We start from the raw sequence: 23,830 nt of genomic DNA on the forward strand, positions 1-23,830 counted from the left end.
CCTGAACCCATTTTGACCTTGTCTCACAAAATTCATTATACCTCATAACTTACAATTTAATTGCTTACACTGTTTCTTTCATGAAAAACTAGGCTCCTTTTTAATTTCATATTTTATTCAACCTCTAACTCAATTTCCACTATTTTTGATGATTTTTCAAAGTTAGACTGCTGTTGTTGTCCAAAACTATTTTAGTGCAGAATGTTGATTTCCAGGTTTATAACACCCTTATTTCCTTTCTCTACAAATTTTCACATCATTTTCTCTTATTTCTCTTATTTATCGACAGCAAACAATTTCATCTTTTCACCAAATCCCATTTTCTGCATTTCGGGTACATACCTGGTATCGTTTCTGATGCGTAAGCAGTCCTAAGCCTCTAGAACCTCGCTTGAGTAACTACGACTTCGCGCAATCACATCGTCGATTCAAAACCACCAGCCCCTTAATTAACTTCTAAACACGAAAAAGGAATCCCCATTTCAGAGATTAACCAAGAATGATTAACAATAGACAAAACCGTTACTTACTGAATAGACGCAACCAACGATGAACAACCAAATCAATTGGAAAATAAAGAAAGAAACGAAAGGGGGAAAAATAATGGAAATTTCGGCAACAACTAGAGGAAAGAATCAATAGACGAGGGTAATTAGAGAGAAAACCAAAACTCAACTTTTTTTTGCAACAAAAAGATAATCAGATTATTTTCTGATAACCTCTCCCCCATTATCTCCTAAAATCACTCCCTATTAACCCACTAAAACACAATTACTCAGAATTTTGCCCCAACACAACTCTTAGTCGAAATTGGAGCAAAAATACTATCTTCACGCCATCACAGAAAATTGAACACAAGACCTCCTTCACACCAACACTCCACTTATCCACCAGACCAGCAGACCCATTCTGTTAATTATTTTCCAACTTTTATTTAAAAGGCTACTGACCAAAGATACGACTTATTCATAAAAATACCAAAATTTTCCCAAGTCTTGGCTTGAACTTGGGACCTCTCACACACCTAGAACACTTAACCACTGAAGCAGATACACAATTGTATCACACCTTCGCAAGAAAAAGATAAAAATTCTGGGGCGTTACAGAATTAAATTAATAAGTATTTGTGAATCCGTTAAATGTATAAATTAAATATATTTTCTCATAAACTCTTTTACGGTAAAATTTCCATGATTTTAATGGAATTAGAATATGGTTGAGAAAATTATTTAATTGGGAAATTTTATTTATTTAAATTAGTTTAATAAATAATGTCTATTTTGAGAGAATAGAAAAAACATGTACTAGGTTGGATTAAATTATAAAGTGTTGGGTTAAAAGTCTAAAATGCACATATAATTGGACCCAATACAAGAGACGCCTTGAATCCCCATCATAACACATATGAGGGTAGACACACCCAATTAGTCACCCATCTATCCTAGTTCAACTAGGAGATTGATTTTTCTATTAAATAAGCATTAAATACATTCTGGTAATTCATCTGGGGTTTCACTTCCTCTCCCTATAAATAGATGGTACCGGTAAAGCTAAAAATACAATAAGATACACAACTTTTGAAATATTGTTATTCTTATCGAAAATAGTGAGAATTTATTTCGAAGTATAAATTTTATTTTTCAAGAAGAACAATTCTACCGGTTTTTATAAGAGAGAGATTTATTTTCCTACTGAAAGTAAGAAAATTATTTTTGGTTGTGTTTGATTCGTAATTGTTCGAGCCCACACTCAAAGCAGTTTGTGATACGAGAATAATAAAGAAGACTGTTCGATTGAAAACTAGGAACGTCTAGGATCTGTCTCGCTCAAAGCACATGTATTATTTCGGGAAAAAAGTTTATTACTATAAAGATCACAAACCAACTCGATTATCAAAATTTTATTTTTTCGCTGCGCAAGAAAACCATTTTCAAACCGGAATTTTTTTCCAACAATTTGTATCAAAGGCAGGGTGTGAAATATTTATATTATAAACTAATCCCGAAATTTCTCTTTTCTTCATGTTTGATGAATCTTTTATAAGATTTGGCATTCTTGTAAATTATCAACATGTTTAAGGATATGTGTGTTATTATTTTGTTATTTATATGATATAGTAATTTTTCCAAAATTGTTATTCCTAGAAAATTGAATGTAATTATTATTAATTTCTGGGTATGTAATTAGATCATGGACTATCATCTCCATGTAGGATTTATTTATTTTATTATTTTCAAATAATTTATGTGAGCCGGAAACAGACATAAAACTTATGTGACCAATATTTTTAGTGAAACCCAAAGAATCGAAAAGCATCCAGGCTGATAGAGACGACGCAAACCCAACCCAACCAAACTGGAAAAAGACCTATGGTCATCCAGCAGTAGAGGCTGTCGATGGTCCAATGGTGGCGGTCGATGGCGGTGGTCGCGATAGCGGTGACAAAATGCAAAACAATGATGACAACAATTTCAACTGGTACAACAACTGATAAGTGTTGCAATTGCAATGTCAGACCCATAGTTGCTACAAATAATTTTGAGATCAAGTCGAACACAATTTAAATGGTGAAGCAATATGTTCAGTTTGATGGGTTGCAAGATGAAGATCTGAATGCTCATTTGACTAACTTTCTAAAGATTTGTGACAATTTCAAGATCAATGGTGTTACTGATGATGCCATATGCTTACGATTGTTCCAATTTTCTTTGAGGAGCAAGACAAAATAGTGGTTGAATTCATTTCCACGAGGTTCTATCACGACTTGAGATCAAATGATTGAGAAGTTTTTATTGAAATATTTTCCACCAGGTGAAACAACTAAGTTGAGGAACGACATGTCTTCATTTTCCCAAATTGAGTTTGAGACACTATACGATGCATGGGAGAGATTTAAGGATCTTTGGATAAGATGCCCTCATCATGGGTTACCTTTGTGGTTGCATGTTCAAATATTTTACGATGGTTTGAATCCCTCGACTAGATAGATGATTGATGCTGTAGTTGGCGGAACATTGAATAATAAAACACTTGAGGTAGCCTAAGAATTTATTGAAGAGATGGCAATGTATAATTATCAGTGGTAAGTCATGAGAATAAAATCGATCAAGGTAGCCAGTGTTTTTAATTTGGATGCAATTGTTATGTTGGTGAGTTAGGTTAAAGTACTAAGTAAAAAAATTGATAGTTTGATAGGGCTCAAATGATTTATAATTAAATTCCAGCTTTTTGCCTGTTAATTATAAATTCATTTAGTTATGAAATCATTCTACTATAGTATCGTGATTGAGCTTGATGGAAAAAATTAGGTTTGAAAAAGGTTTTCTTGCACAACGAAAAATAAAAATTTTGAAAACAGACCCGGTCAAATCATTCTACCTAGACCAAAATGTACTTGTGTTTTCGGATAGACGGATCCTTTTTATTCCCGACTTTTAACTAAATAATCTTCTCCACTATTCTTGTACCATGAATTGCCTCGAGTGTAGGCTCGGTCAAATCGAATCAAACACAAAAACTAGAAATAGTTTTTTTCTTTTGGGGTGAGAATGAAAATTCTCTTCTCAAATAGAAACTGGTAGATTTGTGATTTCGAAAAATATATTTAATTCTTAGAGAATAAAAGTCTCTCTATTTTCGGGCCGAATAATGATATCTTAAAGTTGTGTAAATATCTCTACCAGTGCAATCAATTTATAGGGAGAGAAAGTAAAACCTTTGTTGAATTAGAGAAGTTTATTTCAAATAGAAAAACACTCTCTACTTAGAATAGGATTAGGGTGGACGGTACACCCTTAGTATTCCAACTTGTGCTATCGCCCTTTCATATTCCATGAGGGGATTTTGGGACTTTCTTACATTGGGTTCAATTACAAGTACTTCTAGGATTTTTTAATCTAGTACTTTGTAATTTGATCCAACCTAATTCTATTCTTCTATTTCCAAAATAAACTTCAATATTTATATTTAATTAAATAATTTTCTCATCCCAATTTTACCCTGGTAAAATTATGACAACTTTACCCTTGATAAAATTTTTGAGAAAATATATTTAATATTTCACCATTCAACTTGTTCATTATGATCGTATGATTTATTTTCATTTTTCGGCTTTAAAATAGCTAAAAAACATAAACTCAATCTTCCGATCATTTTGAGAATTCCATATTCATTTCTAAATGAATTCATTTCTCATTTCTCATTTCTCATTTTCATTTTCATTTTCATTTCTATTTTCATTTCAATTTTGAGAAAACCACATTCATTATCAAATGATGTCATTTTCTCCATTTTCATTTCCATTTTTTTCATTTTGATTCAACACACAATTCATTTCTAGTTTTAATGAGCTAGTGGATTGGACATATGCAATTGCAGCTCAAATGATTTATAATTAAGATCTAGCTTCTTGCCTATTAATTATAAACTCATTTAGTCAAGAAGTCATTCCACTATCGTATCGTGACTGAGCTCTTCCTAACGACATACCATTACGAAAGCAACTCGATTAGTGCTCGTCAATGACCTTGTCATAAGTGTGTTACCCTCATAAGATACCCTTAATATCTTTGGGATAGTATTAATTCTCCCAATATGTTCATATTTTATCTCATGGTAACCATTACATATTCCTTCATGAAAAGTCAATTACTATCAAATAGTAATAAAGTCATTCATCACAAAGACGAACGACCGGTGACCACGTTTACTTTTCATCAACCATGTAATGCCAATGATAGGATATCATTTATCCATGTCTCGAGCTATGAATTCCACTATTTTGAATAATGCTACATACTATAGAAGTTGTACACTCAATGCACTAGTTTTCGGTTACTTATCTATTTGAACTCAAGTTTTTACTTACATCAAAGTGTACGAGTCACGCTTACATAGTTCGTCATCCACTCAGGATTTAAGTATGCCACACTATGAATGTCACAAGTGAATAAATCCATAAATAGATTCAAGATCTATTCTTCTTAGGTCATGTCTGATGTACTGTCAGTCATATCTATGTCTCTGTCTTTTGGGATTCATTTGCTTCGATACCTAAGACAAAACATCTCCCTAATTAGATTTGATAAATGACATATTAGTCTTTCAATCAGTTTGCTTGTTTCCAATTAGACTAAGGACATGTTTAGGTTCCTCTACTACTACAAGTTATCTTTTCGTATTAAGATTCGACCACGTAATACCACTTAGTATTAGTTTAAGCATTAGACAACTAATGAGAAACATTTGCTTTCATTTTGCTTTGCGTAAAAAAACCATACGAGGACAATCATACAAATTATATTAATGTAATCAATGAATTTGTTTTATTATTCAATATGTTCAAAAAAGTTACAAGTTTACCAATGAATATACTACACTTAGGGCACTAGATCCAACATGAGCTCTCCCGAATTACACACCATTATGAAAGTTACTTGACCAGTGCTCGTCCAATGGCCTTTTCATAAGTGTGTTACTCTCATAGGATATCTTTAATATCTTTGGGATAAATTCGTTCTCCCGATATAATCCTATTTTATCTCATGGTAACCATTACATCTTCCTTCATGAAAATTCAATTACTATATATAGTAGTTAAGTCATTCATCACAAAGATAAACGATTTGTGGCCACGTTTACTTTTCATCTATCATGTAATGCCAATGAAAGGATATCATTTACCCATGTCTTAGGCTATTAGTTCCTCTATTGTGAATGGTGTTACATACTATAAAAGTCATGTATCCAACATATCGGCTTTCAGTTTCTTATCTATTCGAACTCAGACTTTTACTTACATTAAAGTATACATAGTCCATCATCCACTCAGGATTAAGGTATGCCACATTATTAATGCCACAAGTGAATAATCCATAATCCAATGTACTGTCATTCCAATCAGTCCCATCTATGTCTCTATCTTCTGAGAGTCATCCGCTTCGATGCCTAAGGCAAAACATATCCCCAATTAGAATTGATAGGTGACATATTAGTCTTTCAATTAGTTTGCTCATTTTCGATTAGACTAAAGACATGTTTAGATTCGTCTACTAATATAAGATGCCTTTTTGTATTACGATCTGGCCATGTAATACCGCTTAGTATTAGTTAAACATTAGACAACCACTAAGATAATATTTGCTTCTATTTTACTTTTCATGCAAAAAACACATAAGGACATTATACAAAGAATATTAGTGTAATTCATGAATCATTTTATTAACCAATTTGTTCGAAAAAACTACAAGTGTACAAACGAATATACTACACTTAAGGCACTGAATCAACAACTGTCTATTGTGACAATTCAATTGCAGCCAGTATATCGAAGATTCTTGTCTTACATTCAAGGACAAACACATTGACAAGAATCACTATTTCAAAGGTGAGCTTGTGGAGAATGGAACAGTAGAATTACACCATGTCAAAATTGAAAATCAACTTGCTAATTTCTTTTCTAAAGCCCTAAATGCAACAAGGTTTGAAGGCTTGAGAAACTCAGTTGGTTTGTTTCGAGTTTGAAAACTAGGCTTCTGAGGTGGAAAGCATCTGAATATTGATCATTGATGTTGTTTCAATTCTTGATTGTTGAAGATATCACGGTTGGAGTGTAGGAGTTTGCAATCGTTTATTGTTGGGAAAGAATATCATTAATGATATTATTGCTTATTTTCAGAGGGTAATATTTATTATGGACAAGGGTTTTCTTATCAAATGATCATTATCTAAATATTTGGGAGAGTTAGAAACCCTCAAAACCTCTTTATCGATTCTTGCGTTATCTCTTTTTAAAGTTTATCTTCTTCATCTCTAGTTTGTTTTTTATTCTTTATACCTGGTACTTGAGTTTGCTTGATCATCCATGGCATGCATAAAGCTCAGTCTTTTAGAAGATGAAAAGCCCTTTCAATCTATCAAAAAGTTTAGGAACAATCAAAATATGTTGAAGCATTAGTGCCCCAACTTGTTCCCACTAAGGGTGGCACTGACTAGGGTCAGATACCAGGTAGAGCATCCCGTATGCTTGATGAAGGTGCTCATGTAACACCCCCACTTTTTTTTATAATAAAAAGAGAGAGAAGAAGAATATTTATGGTAGAAGTCCTTGAATAAGTAACCTATAAATAAATAGTAGTATAAGAAATTATGATCGTTTTTAGAGAAAACTGTCAAACATGAAAACACAGAGGATTATTAGTAGGAGTATGTGGTTAAGTTAAAAATTCGGTATTGAGTTTAGGGATTAAATTAAATAAGTTAGAAAAGTATAGAGACTAAAGTGCAATTATCCTATTTTATTTTGATGGAAAGGACTTAATGGCAATTTTACCATTTCTTAAAAAATCAAAATTTCCATGATGGATTTAAATGATTTTGAATAATTAAAGCTTGTTTTACATATATATAACAATAGTTTTAAATTTTATCAAGTATTTTGAAAGTCGCCATTAAAGGACATTGATGGAAGCTTAGAAAACTTAAGTGAAATATATATATTTTTTAATAGGAAATGATTAGAAAATGAGTTCTTGCTTGTTAGAAGTGTGAAAAAGAAATAAAAATGGATGAAACATTTATTTGATATATTTGGCCATGTTAAAGGGGAAGTAGAGAACATTGGCCACTTTGTGTAATATTGGCGCTAAATGATAGCCTGCGAAGCAGTGAGTACTCTGGTAAAGATGGAATTGAAAACGGTTAATCGGGTTGAAAGATATGCGAATTTCGGACTAGAAAATTTAAGTTGCCAATATGAATAATCATGCGTATTTAAGTTTGTTTTTATTAGTTTTAGTTTTAGAATAAATAAATGGTGTTGTTTCGTATTGAATTGCTCCTATTGTAGCTAAAAACGAAGCGAACATCTTGAAGGAGAAAGGTGAAGAAAAGGAGTAAAGCGATTAAAACTTCGGTTTGTGCTAATATCTTATTTTCATTACATAAAGCTTTAGAACATTTAGTTTATTATGACTAGTTATATTTATTTTATTTTTATGATCTTTGGATGAGTTTGAAGGATTTAGTTAGTATTTATAAAATTATGTTTTGAGATGAATACTATGTTTTTCATAAGATTAAATTAGCAAATTCATGGTTATGATTTGAATTTGAGTATTATGATTTTAGATGATTAAGCAAGAAAATGTTTAATATGTTTCAAATTGGAAGCCTAATTTTACATTAGGTGATATATGATTTGAACAAGAAATGAAATTGAAATGAGAATGATATGAAAATGGAATTGAATTGAAACAGGTCAGGGAACTTGATTTTTACCCAATTACACTATGTTAGACTAAAACATATATAATTGGTATGCCATATAATCTTTATATTAGAGGATTTAGAACTCCCCAATTCCCAGAGGGTCGAGGGAAGAAAGACCAAATTGGTCAGATTTTATTATTATTAGCCCCAATTCCCAGAGGGTCGTGGGCAATCCCAATTCCCAGAGGGTCGTGGGCAATCCCAATTCCCAAAGGGTCGTGGACTACTCTGATAGCCAGCATTGCCAAACAACTCGGGGTGGTGGATTCATGTATCTGGTTATGAGTCTAAACTTTAGTACGGGATCTAAATTAAAAGAAAAGCAAAAAACAAAACTTAAATTTATTTGAATTTCCATATTGTGAAAATTAAATTAATTACCCTATTTTGAATTTAGTTAAAAAGCTTATTTTTTATTCAATTTGTCAATATCAAAATATTAAAGTTTATTAATATTAGAATTTTCTTTTATTGTGATGTTATCAATGATATTTATAATCATGTTTTAGTTTATTTCTATCAATTAATATGTGTTCAATATTTATGTAATGATTTATATGATATTAGCACCACTAAGCATAAAAATTGCTCAGCGTACGATTTGTCTATTTTTCTGTGCCTAGGTAGTTAGATTCGCTAGATCGTTCCAGCGGCATCCGAAGAACCGAAGTTCAACTCAAACAATGTTGGTGAAGAGTTTGCTTTATAGTTGATGTAAATGACATGTACCTAGGCTTGTGTATATATATATATGTATATATAATATTATGTTGTAAACTGAATTTAAATATTTTCATTATGTTTTCTTTGCTAATACTGTATAACTAATGTTTTGGATGAAATAGTAAAGTGTAGAAATCTAGTTTATTGGCATGTTGTGAGAAATAGAAGTATGGGCAATTGATTTGGGAGATGAATTGAATGTGATGACATTGTGAAATCTAAATTTTTTTTGTAGGGGGTTTTATGTAAAATAGGCAGAAATACCGCCGAAATTTTTATAAATTAATTTTACCACTATGTTTTCTTTTCAAAAAAAAAATGGAAATGTGAGTTGCTTCGACAACAAAATGTGACATTTTATATTCAGATTCAACAACTGGGCCGGTTATAAGGTGTCACAGCTCAGGCTACAACTATGGTTGAGGATACTGATTGTTTTCGAATTAGGCGATCATGAAAAGTCAAGGGAGAGAGATTTTTAGATTTTATCTGATAATTGTTTTGGAATTTCAGTGGCGTTTAAATCAAGGGAGGATCACCGGAAATAGCTGGAATTATAGGAAGCTCGAAAGGCGGGGCTTGCGCCGGCTGAGTTTGACGAGGATGGAAAAGAAATTAACCCTTATATTCGTCAGTATATATCATCAGCACCATGGTATCTTAACGCTGAAAGACCTAGTTTGAAGCATCAACGGAAGTGGAGATCCGATCCCAATTATACCAAATCTTGGTACGATAGAGGCGCGAAGATATTTCAAGCTGAAAAATATCGAAAGGGAGCCTGCGAGAAGTAAGCGAACCTCTTTTTCTTTTTTCTATTATTGTGCACCCTACTTGTTGGCGTGTCTATGAATGCCTTGTTTCGTGTTTTAATGGGTTTTTTAGATTTTAGATCGCACTTTTGGTTGATTTAATCATTTGGGGGGTAGAAAAGGGAATTAGAATTCTGGTTAATAAGATGGATTCTTGGTTAATGTGAAGCTAAAATTGTAGGTTAAAATGTCGTGCAATATGACTTAATGCTAATGTACTTCCTCTTGCTGTTTCTTTGAATTTTTCTGTTTGGCAAACAAGGATAAGGTTGTAATTCTTTTTTTTATATGTTCCGTATCTAACTATTCATTTGGAAGTGATGCAATAGATGTTTGGTTGTACTAGTAATGGCATTTCTCTCTAATGAGTGATGAGCCTATTTGTTGACATATTGAGATAAAAGTCATATAGGCATTTTTGTAGCTAACCATATAGGGATAGATTCCAATGATAGAACTTTTTGCTGCCACATCAGACAATAGCTGGGTTATGTTAGCTAATGAAATTCATGTTTTCTTTCAAACACAAAGGCATGAATCATGGAAGATACTTATTAATTGATCGAGTTGAATGTTATGTAGCTTATGCACTCTATACTTGTTATATGGGATTTAATAGTTTTAGTTTAGATGGTGATACTAGTTTGTGTCCTTTGTGCTTTAAACTCTTATCATGCTACAATTCATAATTTTTATTCCATTTTTATTGTTTGTTGTAGCTGTGGAGCCATGACACATGATGCAAAATCATGCATAGAGAGGCCTCGTAAAAAGCGTGCAAAATGGACGAACATGCACATTGCAACCGATGAGAAGATAGAGACTTTCGAACAGGATTATGATGGCAAGCGTGATAGAGGGAATGGTTATGATGCATCTACATATGCTCGCGTCATTGAAAGGTATGAGGCAAGGGTTGAGGCTAGAAGGAAGTATCTGAAAGAACAGCAGCTGAAAAAGTTGGGAGGAGAAAAATAGTAAAAATGAGGGATAGGGAGGAGAGGTTAGTGACGAAGATGATGCTCTGAAAGGTTGATGAAGCTAAGATCGATGAGAGCAAACAAATGGACTTTGCTAAGCTTGCGAAACATGTTCGTACCACTGGCGGAGGGAGCATGGGAACTGTCAGGTACATTTATTATACCTTTCCTCAATTGTGTCTTATTTTTTATTTATTATTTTTACTTATTTTGGTTTCTAAAGAACATTTCTTCCCTGCAATATAAAACAAGTATTCTTATTTCATATTTGCCTTTTTCTTTTAGGAATTTGTGTACTTGGGAAGACACAGTGAAATATCTTTTGAATCTTGATGTCAATTCTGCTTATTATGATCCCAAAACTCGATCGATATTGTGTGACGATCCTCTTCCTGATGCTGATCCTAATGAGTTGTATGGAGTGAGTATCGTGCAGAATTTATTCCTTTAATTGCTTTCATATCTATATGCCATAAAGTTGGTTAAATAATGAATTCTGACTTGTTTATTTGTTATCTTGCAGGGTGATAATCAATATAGAATGAGTGGGCAAGCATTGGAGTTCAAGCAGCTCAATATTCATGCATGGGAAGCATTTGATAAAGGTCAAGATATCATATGCAGGCTGCTCCATCCCAAGCTGAACTCCTCTTCAGGAATTATAAGGTCATAAAAGAGAAGGTGAAATGAAAGACTAAGGATACCATTATGGAAAAGTATGGCAATGCAGAGCTTCTCTTGGGGCAAAGTGAGAGGCAAGTGGAATATGATCGTGCTGGCAGGATTATTGAGGGAATTGCCACGTAAGCATTAGAAATATCTAACCAAAATTCGACTGTTTGACTATCGCCCACCTGCCAGATAGTATTTCTGCAAATATCTACCCAAACTCTTGCAAGGGAACGCCAGAGCTGTTAGCCTGCGCAATGTTGTCCGGCCGACGTTCCATAATGTGATATTTGCTTCGAAGGACTTGAACCCAGAGTGCTTTTGTATTGGTTAATAGTTCAACAATGTTTTTAGAATCAGAATTGTGATCAAACCATTGATTTTTAGTTTGATCAGTTAAAAAATTAAAAAGAAAGCTCTAATATAATATTTTTTTAAATAAATTTAAAATCCCATTCTTTTCTATCTTAATGCTTTTCATTCCTTGTTTCCGGTGTAAGCCTTTTCAATTCTCATGCAATTTAATTTTCAAATCAATCAATTTACTTCAAATTTTCAATTTTTAACTCAATTAAAGACCATCAATTTTAATACTTAAAATTATCTCTATCTTTAATTCTTTATTCTTTCAAGTCTTTAAAGGTTGAAGTTCAACTTTCAACTCTTCTTCAAATTGGTTTTTTTCTTAATCTATTCTTATTCTTTCTTTTGTATCCATTCATCTTTTTTTTCACCCATTTTATTTATCTATGATGAATCCAAAAGTTTCATTATGTACATATTTTTTCAATTCTGTTAAAATATAAAAATATAAAGATTGTTATTGTTTCTCCGTTCATCTTCTTTTTATTCTTCTTATTTCTTCTAAATCACTTTAAAAAATATGGAGAAAGCTTTTGATTGCTCAGTTTTTTTTATTTATTTCACACTGCTTAGATTAGGGTTATTTTAGGTTCTTTTTTATATTGGTTTTAATCTGGGTAAAGGCTGGGTATTATTTTTTGCGGCTGATTGGATTTGGTTGTTTTGTTTTGTTTTTTTCTAGTTTGGGCTAGAAGAAAATGACTCAAAAATTGTAAGAACCAGTTCATTTACCGATTTATCCAATTCATAGTTGACAATTTCATAACGATTCAAAATGGTTCGTGATTCAAAATTTAGATACCTGATTTGAACAAAAACTACTTTAGGTACTAACTCAATCAAAAAATATAATTTAAAGGCCTCCTATTCAATTAAGCCTTATTTCTAATTCAAAAAATGATTGCAATAATCCTTAGAAAAAGTTGTTGCACAACACAAACATATTTTAGCTCATACCACCACAAATCAAGCAATAGCATCACCTACCTTGCTATCCTCAATATTTCCTACTACCCAAGGTTTGTGGCAGTTCAAGTACAAATACAAAACAATAAACACCAAGTGATGACAAGGATTGAAAGTACTAATGCAATTGGTTGTGGTTTCCAACCATACTGTTTTCAAACATTCAAGATTCTCAAACCACCGCTTAGTCGATTGTCTTTATAGTCTTGAGTCCAACTAATGCAAGTACTAAGTATACTGCTAGAGTCAATACCATAATTGTTAAACACCATGTAATTATGCTTCTTCCAAAACATCCAACATACATTTCCAAAGAGAGTGTTCTAATGGGCATTACTAGAAACATAAGTAGTCGACATATTCGAAATTAGCCATCCCCCAATCCACCAAATTTGAGGCAAAGAAATTAACTTAAAGATAGGTGGCACCAAGGTTTTCCACATGTGTATCGGCCTGAGCCACCCCTCATTGCATGAATAGAACTCTCTTGAACTGCCCCACATAGGTTAGAAGAGGCATCGATGGCGATTCCCCTGTTACATCTCTTCGTATTAGTAAAGAGTCAGTCCTTCACAAGAAGCCAAAGGAAACTCTTAACTCTTTATAGACATTGAAGCTTCCAAAGAACATTCCAACAAATATTATTGGCATCCGATTCTAACTTGCTATGGCCACATAAACATCAGAAACTGAAAACCAACCATCAACCGTCCTTTTCCAAGTTATCATGTCTTTGTCCCCATCTAATCTCGGAAGGACGGTGGTACATATGCGAAGCAACATAATATGGCCAAGCCATAAATAGAGCTTCCCCAAATCTCATTTCCCATCTCAAGTTGTCATCTCATTAACCAAAGCATTTTGATTAATTCCTGTGGAAGATTACTTATGATTCCAAAGAGCACCAACATCCGAAATCCAAAAATCTAACCAAAATTTGACTGTTTGACCATCGCCCACCTGCCAAATAGTATTTTTGCAAATACAAAGGAACACCATACAAAGGAGCTATTAGCTTGCGCAATGTTGTCAAGCCGATGTTTTATAATGTGATATTTGCTTTGAAGGTTTTGAACCCAAAGTGCTTATGTATTGGTTAACAATTGAACTGTCACACCCCAAATTTGATGGATCTGAGAAAAAGGTGCAAACACATGAAAGTTACCTATTTTGGCACACTATGGTGGCATAGTCCGCTATTTTACAAGCTTTTGGCAAACTAAAGTTGACACATAAAGTATTCGCCCGTAGAAGTATTTAAGGATTTCATCTAGGGGTATTCTTCAATTGAAGAAAGAGTACAACAAATGAAAGATACACCTCAAAGTTTTGGCAGAACATAAAGTGCTACTAAGGATATGAGAAAGTTGTAAGGGGCAAAGTGTCTTTAAGACCACGCTATACACAAGTCATCGCTAAGGTGTAATACGCCTGGTTTGCATGAACACTGTTACAGTTGGTTCTCATAATGGGATTAGTTGATGGTTGATTGGACTGTTTTGACTCTCTTTTTGATTGGTCTATCTTTAAACGTCAACTTCATCAGATTTTCCTCTACTTGCCCCAAATTTTTAGTGGGGAAAACAAAGTATAATTTTAGTAAATATGACCACTTGTCAAGATCCATTAAAATAAGCTGAGTATATATATATATATATATATATATATATATATGGTAAAAAGAGAACATAAAGATGGTTTTTCTTCTTTCTATTCCACCCTCTAGTTCTTTTTCTTAGATCAAAACATTTTTTTCCTTTTCGTTAACCGGGAAGTTAAGGTTTTTGGGTTAATTGATGGATGTTTCAACCTCCTATTACTGTTGTTGGTTCAGGAAGGATGATTGGATTTGGAACTCCGAGCTACAGTAAAGGTGAGTATCATGTGAGCCTTTGTCCTAACTCTTGCATGTTAGTTTATAATGGTAGATCAAATGTTGATGTCTTCTCAGATAGCTGGTGAATGTATGTGTGTGAATTATCGCAAAGGTTCTGCATAATTACAAACGAGATATGTAATTTGTTGCATGATTAAGATGATGTATAGTATATATGCTTGTGAAATCAGATATGAAAGAATATGAGTTCGTCAGAAGTGTGAACGAATCTGTGTAAGTGTATTTCGTGTTAAGTGAGTAACACGACCATTTGTGATAAATCCAGTAGGGCAGGTACATTGCTAACCGGACTGGTAGATCATGATATGGAAATATGTTTAAGACCATGTGGTAGAGACCCATGGCATCATATGAAAATAAGAATACTTATTGTGTTACCTCCGGTAATAAGTAAATTGGACAAGTAGAGCACGATATGAAAATATGTACAAGACTACAAGACCATGAGGGAGAAACCCATGACACCCTCTGAGATAATCCACCGAGATAGTAAACACATAATATTCTGTAAAGCCTTTGTGGCGTATTCTATAAAGACTTTGTGGCATATTCTATAAAGCCTTTCTAGCGTATTCTGTGATGCTTGTGTGGCGTATTCTGTGATGCCCTTGAGGCAAGATTTGGATAACCGCCTTTGTGGTAAAATTAGGGTAAGTTTAGAGACTTCTTCACTTGATAACTTTGTTGTAAAGATCTGAGTAAGTTTGAAAACATATCTATTTGGATAGCCTTGTGATGAAATTGAATATGACTTAAAGGCGTTTCCTGAAAGAGTTTTCAACAGTGTTTCTAAAGGGTGAATCCACCATAGTAGTTTGTCAGTACAAGTAATTTGGCATATTTATAAATATGAGTAGTCTAAGAGTTTGTCAAATCTGAATTTGTTTACGCTATGTAAGGAAGTAATCTAAATTATATGATATCCGCCAAATCTGAGTGTTTCATGATGTATATAAAAATGTTATCTAAAATAAAATTTGTTCGTCAAATCAGAGTGTTCTCATATACGTAACATGGTTGTCTAGGATTTCACGGGATGACTTAGAAGATTTCATCCATTAGAATAAGTTGTGATCTGATCTGATTGGTAATTTGATAGTTGTCAATTCAGTATGAGAATCTGTCAAATGTAGGATTTGTATGAATTTCATCTTAAAAGATTAGTTAATATAAGTATCCACCAAGAATAGTATCTATGAGTACCCCATCTTGGGGAGGGTATTCAACATTCGATTGAGTAAGAAACCGTTGAAGGTAGGTTTTGTATGGATATCCTTTTGAGAGGTGCATTTGTTTTCCAAAAAAGAATAAGATCTGTATTGGGTGGTGAAGTCTGGAACCTACTTACTGAGTGAATTGTGTGTAGGATGGTTAAGTATGGAAGTTGGAGTATATGTATACGCTTAATATTAATAAAGTATCCACTAAAGAAATAGAGGAAATCCAAAGTCTTTAAGATGAAGAATTCAACATGAAATGATTAAGGTAATTTGGGTTAAAACTCACTAAGTTTGTGTCAACTTACAAATGTTCGTTTATGTTGCAGGTTCGCTTTAATAGTGAGTACGCCATGAGGGACCAAGCTAGGATTGCGCCAGAGTGGCAGTTCGAGTTGCAATATTATGTATACAGAGAGCACTATAGGACTATGAAACTTAGTATACTACACTATGAAGAGTTAGTCTTTAGTAAAGTTTTAAGTTGTAATGTCTTATGTTGCTTTGAAAATCTAATGTATTCTTAAATATTTTCTTTATTTAATTTTTTGTTTTGAAGATAGTTAATGTTGATGCCATTTTTTTTGTAAAAACGGGTCGACTTGGATTTAAAAATGAAAACGAATATGGGAGTCGCCACCAATCTTTTTTAATGAGTTGTGATCGGTTCACCTCTCAATTTGATCGTTTTAATAAATAGTTTGATTTATTAAAACATTATTTTTCGGTCTACAAAAATTCAAAAAAAATGAGTTTGGGAGTCGGTTACGCACGAGGAAGGATTAGCACCCTCGATGCGCCTAAAATTGGTACCTAGTTGATTAATTTCTCGATGTCAAAAATTAAAAAACTCACAAAGATTAAAAAAATAAGATCCCTCTTTATGTTGTATTATTTTAAAATTACTTGAATAAATCAAAATGGAAAATGTCTCCTTATCTCGAAGTAACAAGATGTCACATCCAGTAAGTTAGGACTCGACAACTCGTATTTTTGAGAGTAGGCTTGCCTTTTATTTTTTGAAAAAATCCTCGTCTCGAGAAAACAACGTGTCATATCCAATACGTTAGGATACAACGTATTGAATTATCGATAATGAGCTTTTTATTTATGTTTTTTTATTAAAGAGCATTCTCAATTATTTAGATTCAACGAAGAAAATTGGAACCCAACACGTTAGGGCTCAATCCTCTCGAAGAACCCAAGTATCGAGTATTGCCTTTATTTCCAAAATTTTCCTTTTTTACGAATTTGGGTAAAAATTGATGTAATGTTAAATTTGATGTATGAATAAATGGTTACGTTGATGAATGACAATAATATTAAAATACGAATAAACAATTCATAGCACACATATGGCAATAAGCACACAACATACATTATTTAAAGACCAACATGAATAATCAAAGGGAAATAAAAGAGATAATATATGAAATAATTCGAAGTAAATAACAATTTAAAATAAGTAATTTATAAGAACAATAAATAATAAGAGCTTCAAATAAACAATGTAAGAGCCCATTTTTGCCCAGCCCATAAACCAATAAAATAAACCAAATTAAAAAAAAAGAATCCAATAGCAGTCCATCTACAAATTTCAGCTGGCCCAATATAGCCCCAAGGCCCAAAACAAAAATAGACCCTAAAGCCCAATTAATTGGCCCGCAGCCTAAACAATTTAAGCAAAAAAAGAGAGGAGCCTTGGAACCCTAGCAAGACGCCTTGTCAGCTGTAGCCTCATACGCCTCGCCGCCGCTCCAAAGAAGCCACCAAGCCATAATCACCACCGCCACTCACGCGAGCCTCTGACATGCACGCAAGACACCTCCGTACCAAGACTGCACAACAAACCAAAGATCAAATAGAAAGAGAAAAAGAAAAAATAGCAAAATAGCAATAGAAAAAATAATAGATAGAAAAAAATCGAAGGGAAATGTATGTATTTTCGGGGCTATAAAAACCCCATTTTTGTATTTGAGGAGCACGGACAGATATTGTATGAAACCCACAAAAAATCAATACAAAAATGCACAAAAAGTTTTCAAAAAGAAAGAGGAGCATAGGTGATTCTCTGATTTTTATATCTTTTTTGTTATTCTTCTTTTTTTTCATTTTTGGGTTTTGCTTCGAATTGTTTTTTACTTTAAAAAATTTTAAAAGAAGAGAAAGGAAGGAAGTGAGAGGCTTACCTGGTCTTCGTTCGCTCTGTCATAATCGGGGTCGGGCGAGGCTGAGGGTCCCCTGAGTAGTCGACCCGCAGATTCGGCGAGGGGGCATCTCTGTTAGTTTTTTTCTTTTCTTTTTTTAAAAAAGGGAGGAGTCTGCTTTGGCTAGGGTTTATTTTAGTTTTTATATGGTGAAAAACGGCGTCGTTTGAGACCGATTTTGATGGTCTCAAAACGACGTCGTGAGGGGCTGGTATTCCTGCAGTGACCGACCCGAGGGAAGGATCCGCGCGTTTTTACTCGATGGTCTATTTGCGCAATCAATCCTCCTTTGTTTTGTATTGTTCCAATTTGATTTTCTGCAGTTTTTCGATTCATACTGTATAGTTTACTCTGGTCTCAATTTGGTTCATTGTTAAACGGCGCCGTATGATAGCCCTCGACCCGCGCGGTGACCCGACCCGAGGGAAGGATCCGCGCGCTTTGGGTCTGTTGGGCTATTTTCGCATTGAACCCCTCCGCATTTCGTTTTTGTTTCAATTTAGTTTTTCCTCGATTTTCTTTTTAATTGTTACCTTATATTTGATTCTGATTTCAATTCGATCCACAGTTATGCGATGTCATTTTCATGAATTCCTAGCTTTGCGTTTATTTGCTGTTTTAGTCCCTTGGTCTTGAATCAATTGCAAATTTAGCTCTTCAAATATTTTATTTTAATTTAATGTCAAACATCTATTTTAGATTTGTTATAAATTATTACTAAAGTGTTGTTTTATTATGATATGCCATTATGCATTCTTATTATATAATCTTCCAATAATTTCAAGCTATATACGTTTATACCTATTTTTATATTTAGAGGTTTTATTTCTTCAAAATATTGCAATATACTGCATTTATTTTAATATATTATTGTATATTATTGTTTACAATATGTTTTATTTCCTAGGAATTATTTATTTTAAATCAATATTTATATATTTTTATAATATTTATTTCAAGGTTCATTCAAATAATATTTTATAGCATTATTCTTGACTTTATTTTGAATTTAGTCTCAAACTCATGTATACTATTATTTATGAAACTTTTATATGAGCAATTTTTTTTAAAAGTATCTTCTTTTGTTTTCATCTTGGTGTATTTTTTTGAAATTGATCGCTAATTCATTTGATCTTTGAATGTTGGTTATCGATTATCCATTAATATTTATTTTATTTTTAAATTATTCTTTTATGTTGTGTGTCATTATTCATCCGCCTTTATTTCATTCAAAAGTTGCCTATCGTTTAAATACCAAAATCATTTTATACGAAAGTCTTTCAAGATAACGCAAAGTTCGGTATTTGGAATCTTCGAAAAATTGAGCCCTAACGTATTGGGTTCCAATTTTCCTCGTCGAATCTAAATAATCGAGAATATCTCTTTAAATTAAGACATAAATAAAAAGCTTATTCTCGGGAATTCGACTCGTTGTATCCTAACGCATTGGATATGACATGTTGTTTTCTCGAGGCGAGGATTTTTCTAATAAATGAAAATAAAGGCAATATTTGATATTTAGGAGTTTTGTGAAATCGAGCCCTAAGTTACTGGGTTTTGATTTTCTCATTTGACCCAAATAATCAAATATCCTTCTCAGAATGCATAAGTTTTAAGAGTCAAGAAATAAACTTAATTTTGAGGATTTAAAATGTCGCACTCTAACTTACTGAGTGTGACAATTTATTTCTTTGAAATAAGTGAGCCTCATCGTTCAATTCATTTCACTCAAATTTTCTTTTCAAAGGATCGTATTTTAAAATCTTTTCAAAATTTCGACATTAAGACATTAAACAATCGATTCGGTACTAATTTTGGGCGTTACGAGGGTGCTAACCCTTCCTCGTACGTAACCGACTCCTGAACCTATTTTCTCAAAATTCGTACACCTAAAATTATTTTCAAGGTGATCCGATCACACCACAATAAAAGATCGGTGGCGAATCCCATTTTATTTTCAAAGTCGATCCCCGTTTTTTTAAACCTAAAAGTGGTTTCGACAGCTTGGTGACTCCACTGGGGAAATTTAGAGAGTCAAGTCGTAAAATTGATTGTTTTCTGTCTTATTGTCGAAAATTGATTTGAAAATTTACGATCTTTTCTTTGCACTTGTTTGCATGATTATTGTAAATTAAGTTGTATATTTTGGCATCATTTTGCATAAGACTGTTTAGTCTTGTCCTTATTAAGTGGGAGTGAGAAGCTACTCCTTCGTGAGGTTTTCACCTCCGTGCAGGATAATGAATCACTTTCGGGATACATCCGTACCTATGTCTTCGTGAGATTTTCATCTCCGTGCAACCATAGGGAAATGTATTCCCCTGAACTGAACTTGGTCTGTATGAGCCTATAATGGGTGAAGATCGAGAAATCTGCTGGTTCGGGTACCTTGTCTTTAGAACCAAACCGCATATAGAAGACCTTAGGAACCCATTCTAGGTAGAGCCCCTCCAAACCCCTAGTGGTACCCGACTAGGTACTTTTTGTTTTCCTTGTTTGCTTATGTTTTTACTAACCCCTCTTGTCCTGTTTTGTGATTACATTACATTTGCATCTTAGGAAGGAGATATTGATTCAAGTTTGATTACTAACTTAGAAAGCTTGTCATGGAATATGGGTTCCTTGATAAAGTGGAAAACAATACGGTTGCCTGAATATATTCTAAGAAACACAAGAAGGCAATGAAAGGGTTCGTGACCTTGTTTCGTGGCCTAAGGATTCAAGACGTTTGACCAAGAGCCTTCAACGTTCCAACCCCTTAAAGAGGAGAATGAGCCTTATGAGGACGGATAGATGATGGATTGCGACCAAGATCGAGAAAAGAAGCTAGCAATGGCATCTATTGGCTAGATTACCTCAAACATGCAGATGAAGAAAAAGATTGATATTGTCTCTTGGAATATAAGGGCGAAGCCGTACATGCATCTGCTTTATGTAAAGGAATTTGATTTCTAGAAAAGTTTCCTAAAGGTAATTGAATCAAAATCAATGTCTCTCTAGGCATTCATTTCATGCATTTGCATTACTTGCATTACATGCATTAAAGTCCATTGAAAGAGTCTAATTGAGTAAATTTATTTCAACTAATCTGGAAAACCAACCAACCAAACATCCCTACGATATTCATCGTAGAACTAAGGAAATGGATCAAAGATTAGAGAAATTGGACCAAATGCAAAAGGATATGTAAGAACGGCTAAATAAAATCCAAGAAGACATTATGGAAAAATTGATCAAGTACAAATGCAAGAGCGGCTAGATAAAATCCAAGAAGACATTATGGAAAATTTGATCAAGGCTCAAAAAGATGCGATGGCTGAATTGACCCACCTACTGACTAAAGGTGTAAATAAGGGGAAGGGTCCTATGGTTAGTGATGAAGGAGAAGACAATGATAGACCTATCTATCCTCTAAGCTTTATGCCTCTGCATGCCCAGATTCAGACCGAGGCTGGATCAGGTTCTAATCCTAGAGATAACCCAGTGAATCTTGTTATTCCTGATTTCGATGAAATGACTGAAAAAGAGAAGGCAAACGTTGAACTGTCAAAACAATGGGAGGATAGGTGTAAATGGTTGGAGGAAAAATTCAAAGCCCTGGAAAGCACCGATAGTCACCATGGAATCGATGCAAAAGATCTGAGCCTGGTTCCAGACTTAGTACTCCCTCACAAGTTTAAGATGACTGAATTCGAGAAATATAGTGGGACTAGCTGCCCCGAAGCCCATATCACCATGTTCTGTAGGAGAATGACTGGGTATATTAACAATGATCAGCTATTAATACATTGTTTTCAGGATAGCCTCATTGGAGCAGCGTCGAAATGGTACAATCAGTTTAGCCGTACCGAGATTGGTTCATGGAGGAACCTAGCACAGGCATTCATGAAACAATACAGTCATGTGACAGATATGTTTCCCGATAGAATTACTTTACAAAACTTGGAAAAGAAATCGAATGAAAGTTTTAGGCAGTATGCACAGAGGTGGAGGGAGGTTGCAGTCTAGGTTCAGCCACCTCTCTTGGAGAAAGAGACGACAATGCTCTTCATCAATACACTGAAGGCCCCATTCATCACGCATATGTTAGGAAGTGCAACAAAAAGCTTTTCTGACATAGTGATGAATGGTGAAATGATTGAGAATGCCATAAGGACCAGAAAAATTGAGGCGGAAGAGAGTAATAAGAGATCAGTCTCAAGATGCAAAGAAGATGAGATGAATAACATAGGTTACTCAAGGTCAGTAAGTCATCCAGGTAAAGGTGTCGCTAGTCAACAGGATTCATTGAGACAAGAATCTGAAGTGAAACCAAGTACTGAGAAGCTCCAGTTTGCATCAATTTCGATGTCATATAAGGAGCTGTATCAAAATTTGTTTGATGCACACATTGTCTCCCCTTTTCATGTGAAACCTCTACAACCTCCATACCCCAACTGGTATGATGCGAACGTACAATGTGACTACCATGCGAAAATTATGGGGCACTCAATAGAGAATTGCACTGCCTTCAAAAAGCAAGATGAAAGACTCATCAACATGGGTATTGTCAAGCTTGATCGCCTATCTAGTGTAGAAAGTCCGCTACCCAACCATGATTGATAATGGAGTGAATGAAGAGGTGTTGGAAAACGTTCAAATGAATGACATATATGAAGACGCAAATGAAAAGGGACCTTGTTAAATATCTACCCTTATAAATCTAGAGTGTTCTAAGCAATTAGACTGCGAAAGAAATCCCTATAGTTTTTAGAGCTTCTTTAGAGTAATGTTCAGAACATTTTGTTGTTTTTAGCCTAGAAATGATAGGAATTCCTTTGTGAAATAGGCTCATGTTTGAACGCTGTTATGAAATACATCTTTGCAATCATTACTGAGCTAATATTTTCATTCTTTACAAACAACTCCATATTCTTTCATTCTTTTGGATTTTCTTATTATTCATTCATTCATAATCATATGGTACAAATAATTATTCATAAATTTATACATTCTTTTGTATATTCTTCGGTACTTATTATGGGTCCCCAGATATCAATTACGTGAATGACTTTGCTACGGACCCAGATTTTCCTTTTGAGCGGGGCATGTGCTAAGAGGGATCTCATAACTTTGAAAATGACAAAGATTGTAGCTTATCTCCTGACTTGTTGAGGATGGTTGAACAAGAGGATAGACAGATCCTACCTCACAAGGAATCATCAGAAATTGTGAGCTTGGTGAAGATTAGAATTGACTTGATCGCAAAAATAAAGTGATACCTCATTAAGTTACCTCTAGAGTTTGAAGATATCTTTGTAGGATCATACCAGGATATGCTCGGGTTAAGCACTGATAATGAAATCTGCACAACACCACGATGTCAAAATTTGTATGAACGATGTAATTCTTTGCCGGGGCAATGCCTTTCTTGTTGACTCAGTATAACTTTGCCTATTTGAAGTCAAGTTTCCATCTCCTCAAGTTTTGTTGGATTTCATCCTGATTGAAGAGGAGGATCCAAAGTTTTCTATCGAAGTTTCGCCCCAGAAGGCTCTATGAAAGAAATCTGATACCAAAGAAGGTTTTTCGCATACAATATGAAAGTGGAAGATCTTAGGTTGAGGACTTTATCTATAAAAACATTGATTCTGGTCAACAAGGACTTGCCTAATCCTATGAGTACAGATTCAAAAAAAATCCAAAAAAAATCAAAATCAAAGTCAAAATGGAAATGAAAAGAGAGAAA

At 33.9% G+C, this 23,830-nt stretch overlaps 1 non-coding gene and 1 pseudogene across 1 annotated transcript; one reads left to right on the plus strand and one right to left on the minus strand.

The window, feature by feature from the left end:
- Window positions 1-11,806, plus strand: part of LOC105786880 (pre-mRNA-splicing factor SLU7-A-like) — a 39,570-nt pseudogene extending 27,764 nt beyond the window's left edge.
- On the minus strand, window positions 2,823-2,929 carry LOC128032680 (small nucleolar RNA R71). Its single transcript, XR_008188931.1, has one exon. It is a non-coding gene; the product is annotated as a small nucleolar RNA R71 (small nucleolar RNA).
- Window positions 11,807-23,830: the final 12,024 nt, after the last annotated feature.

The sequence above is a fragment of the Gossypium raimondii genome, chromosome 1 (assembly GCF_025698545.1).
Source record: "Gossypium raimondii isolate GPD5lz chromosome 1, ASM2569854v1, whole genome shotgun sequence".
Taxonomy (NCBI): Eukaryota; Viridiplantae; Streptophyta; class Magnoliopsida; order Malvales; family Malvaceae; genus Gossypium; species Gossypium raimondii.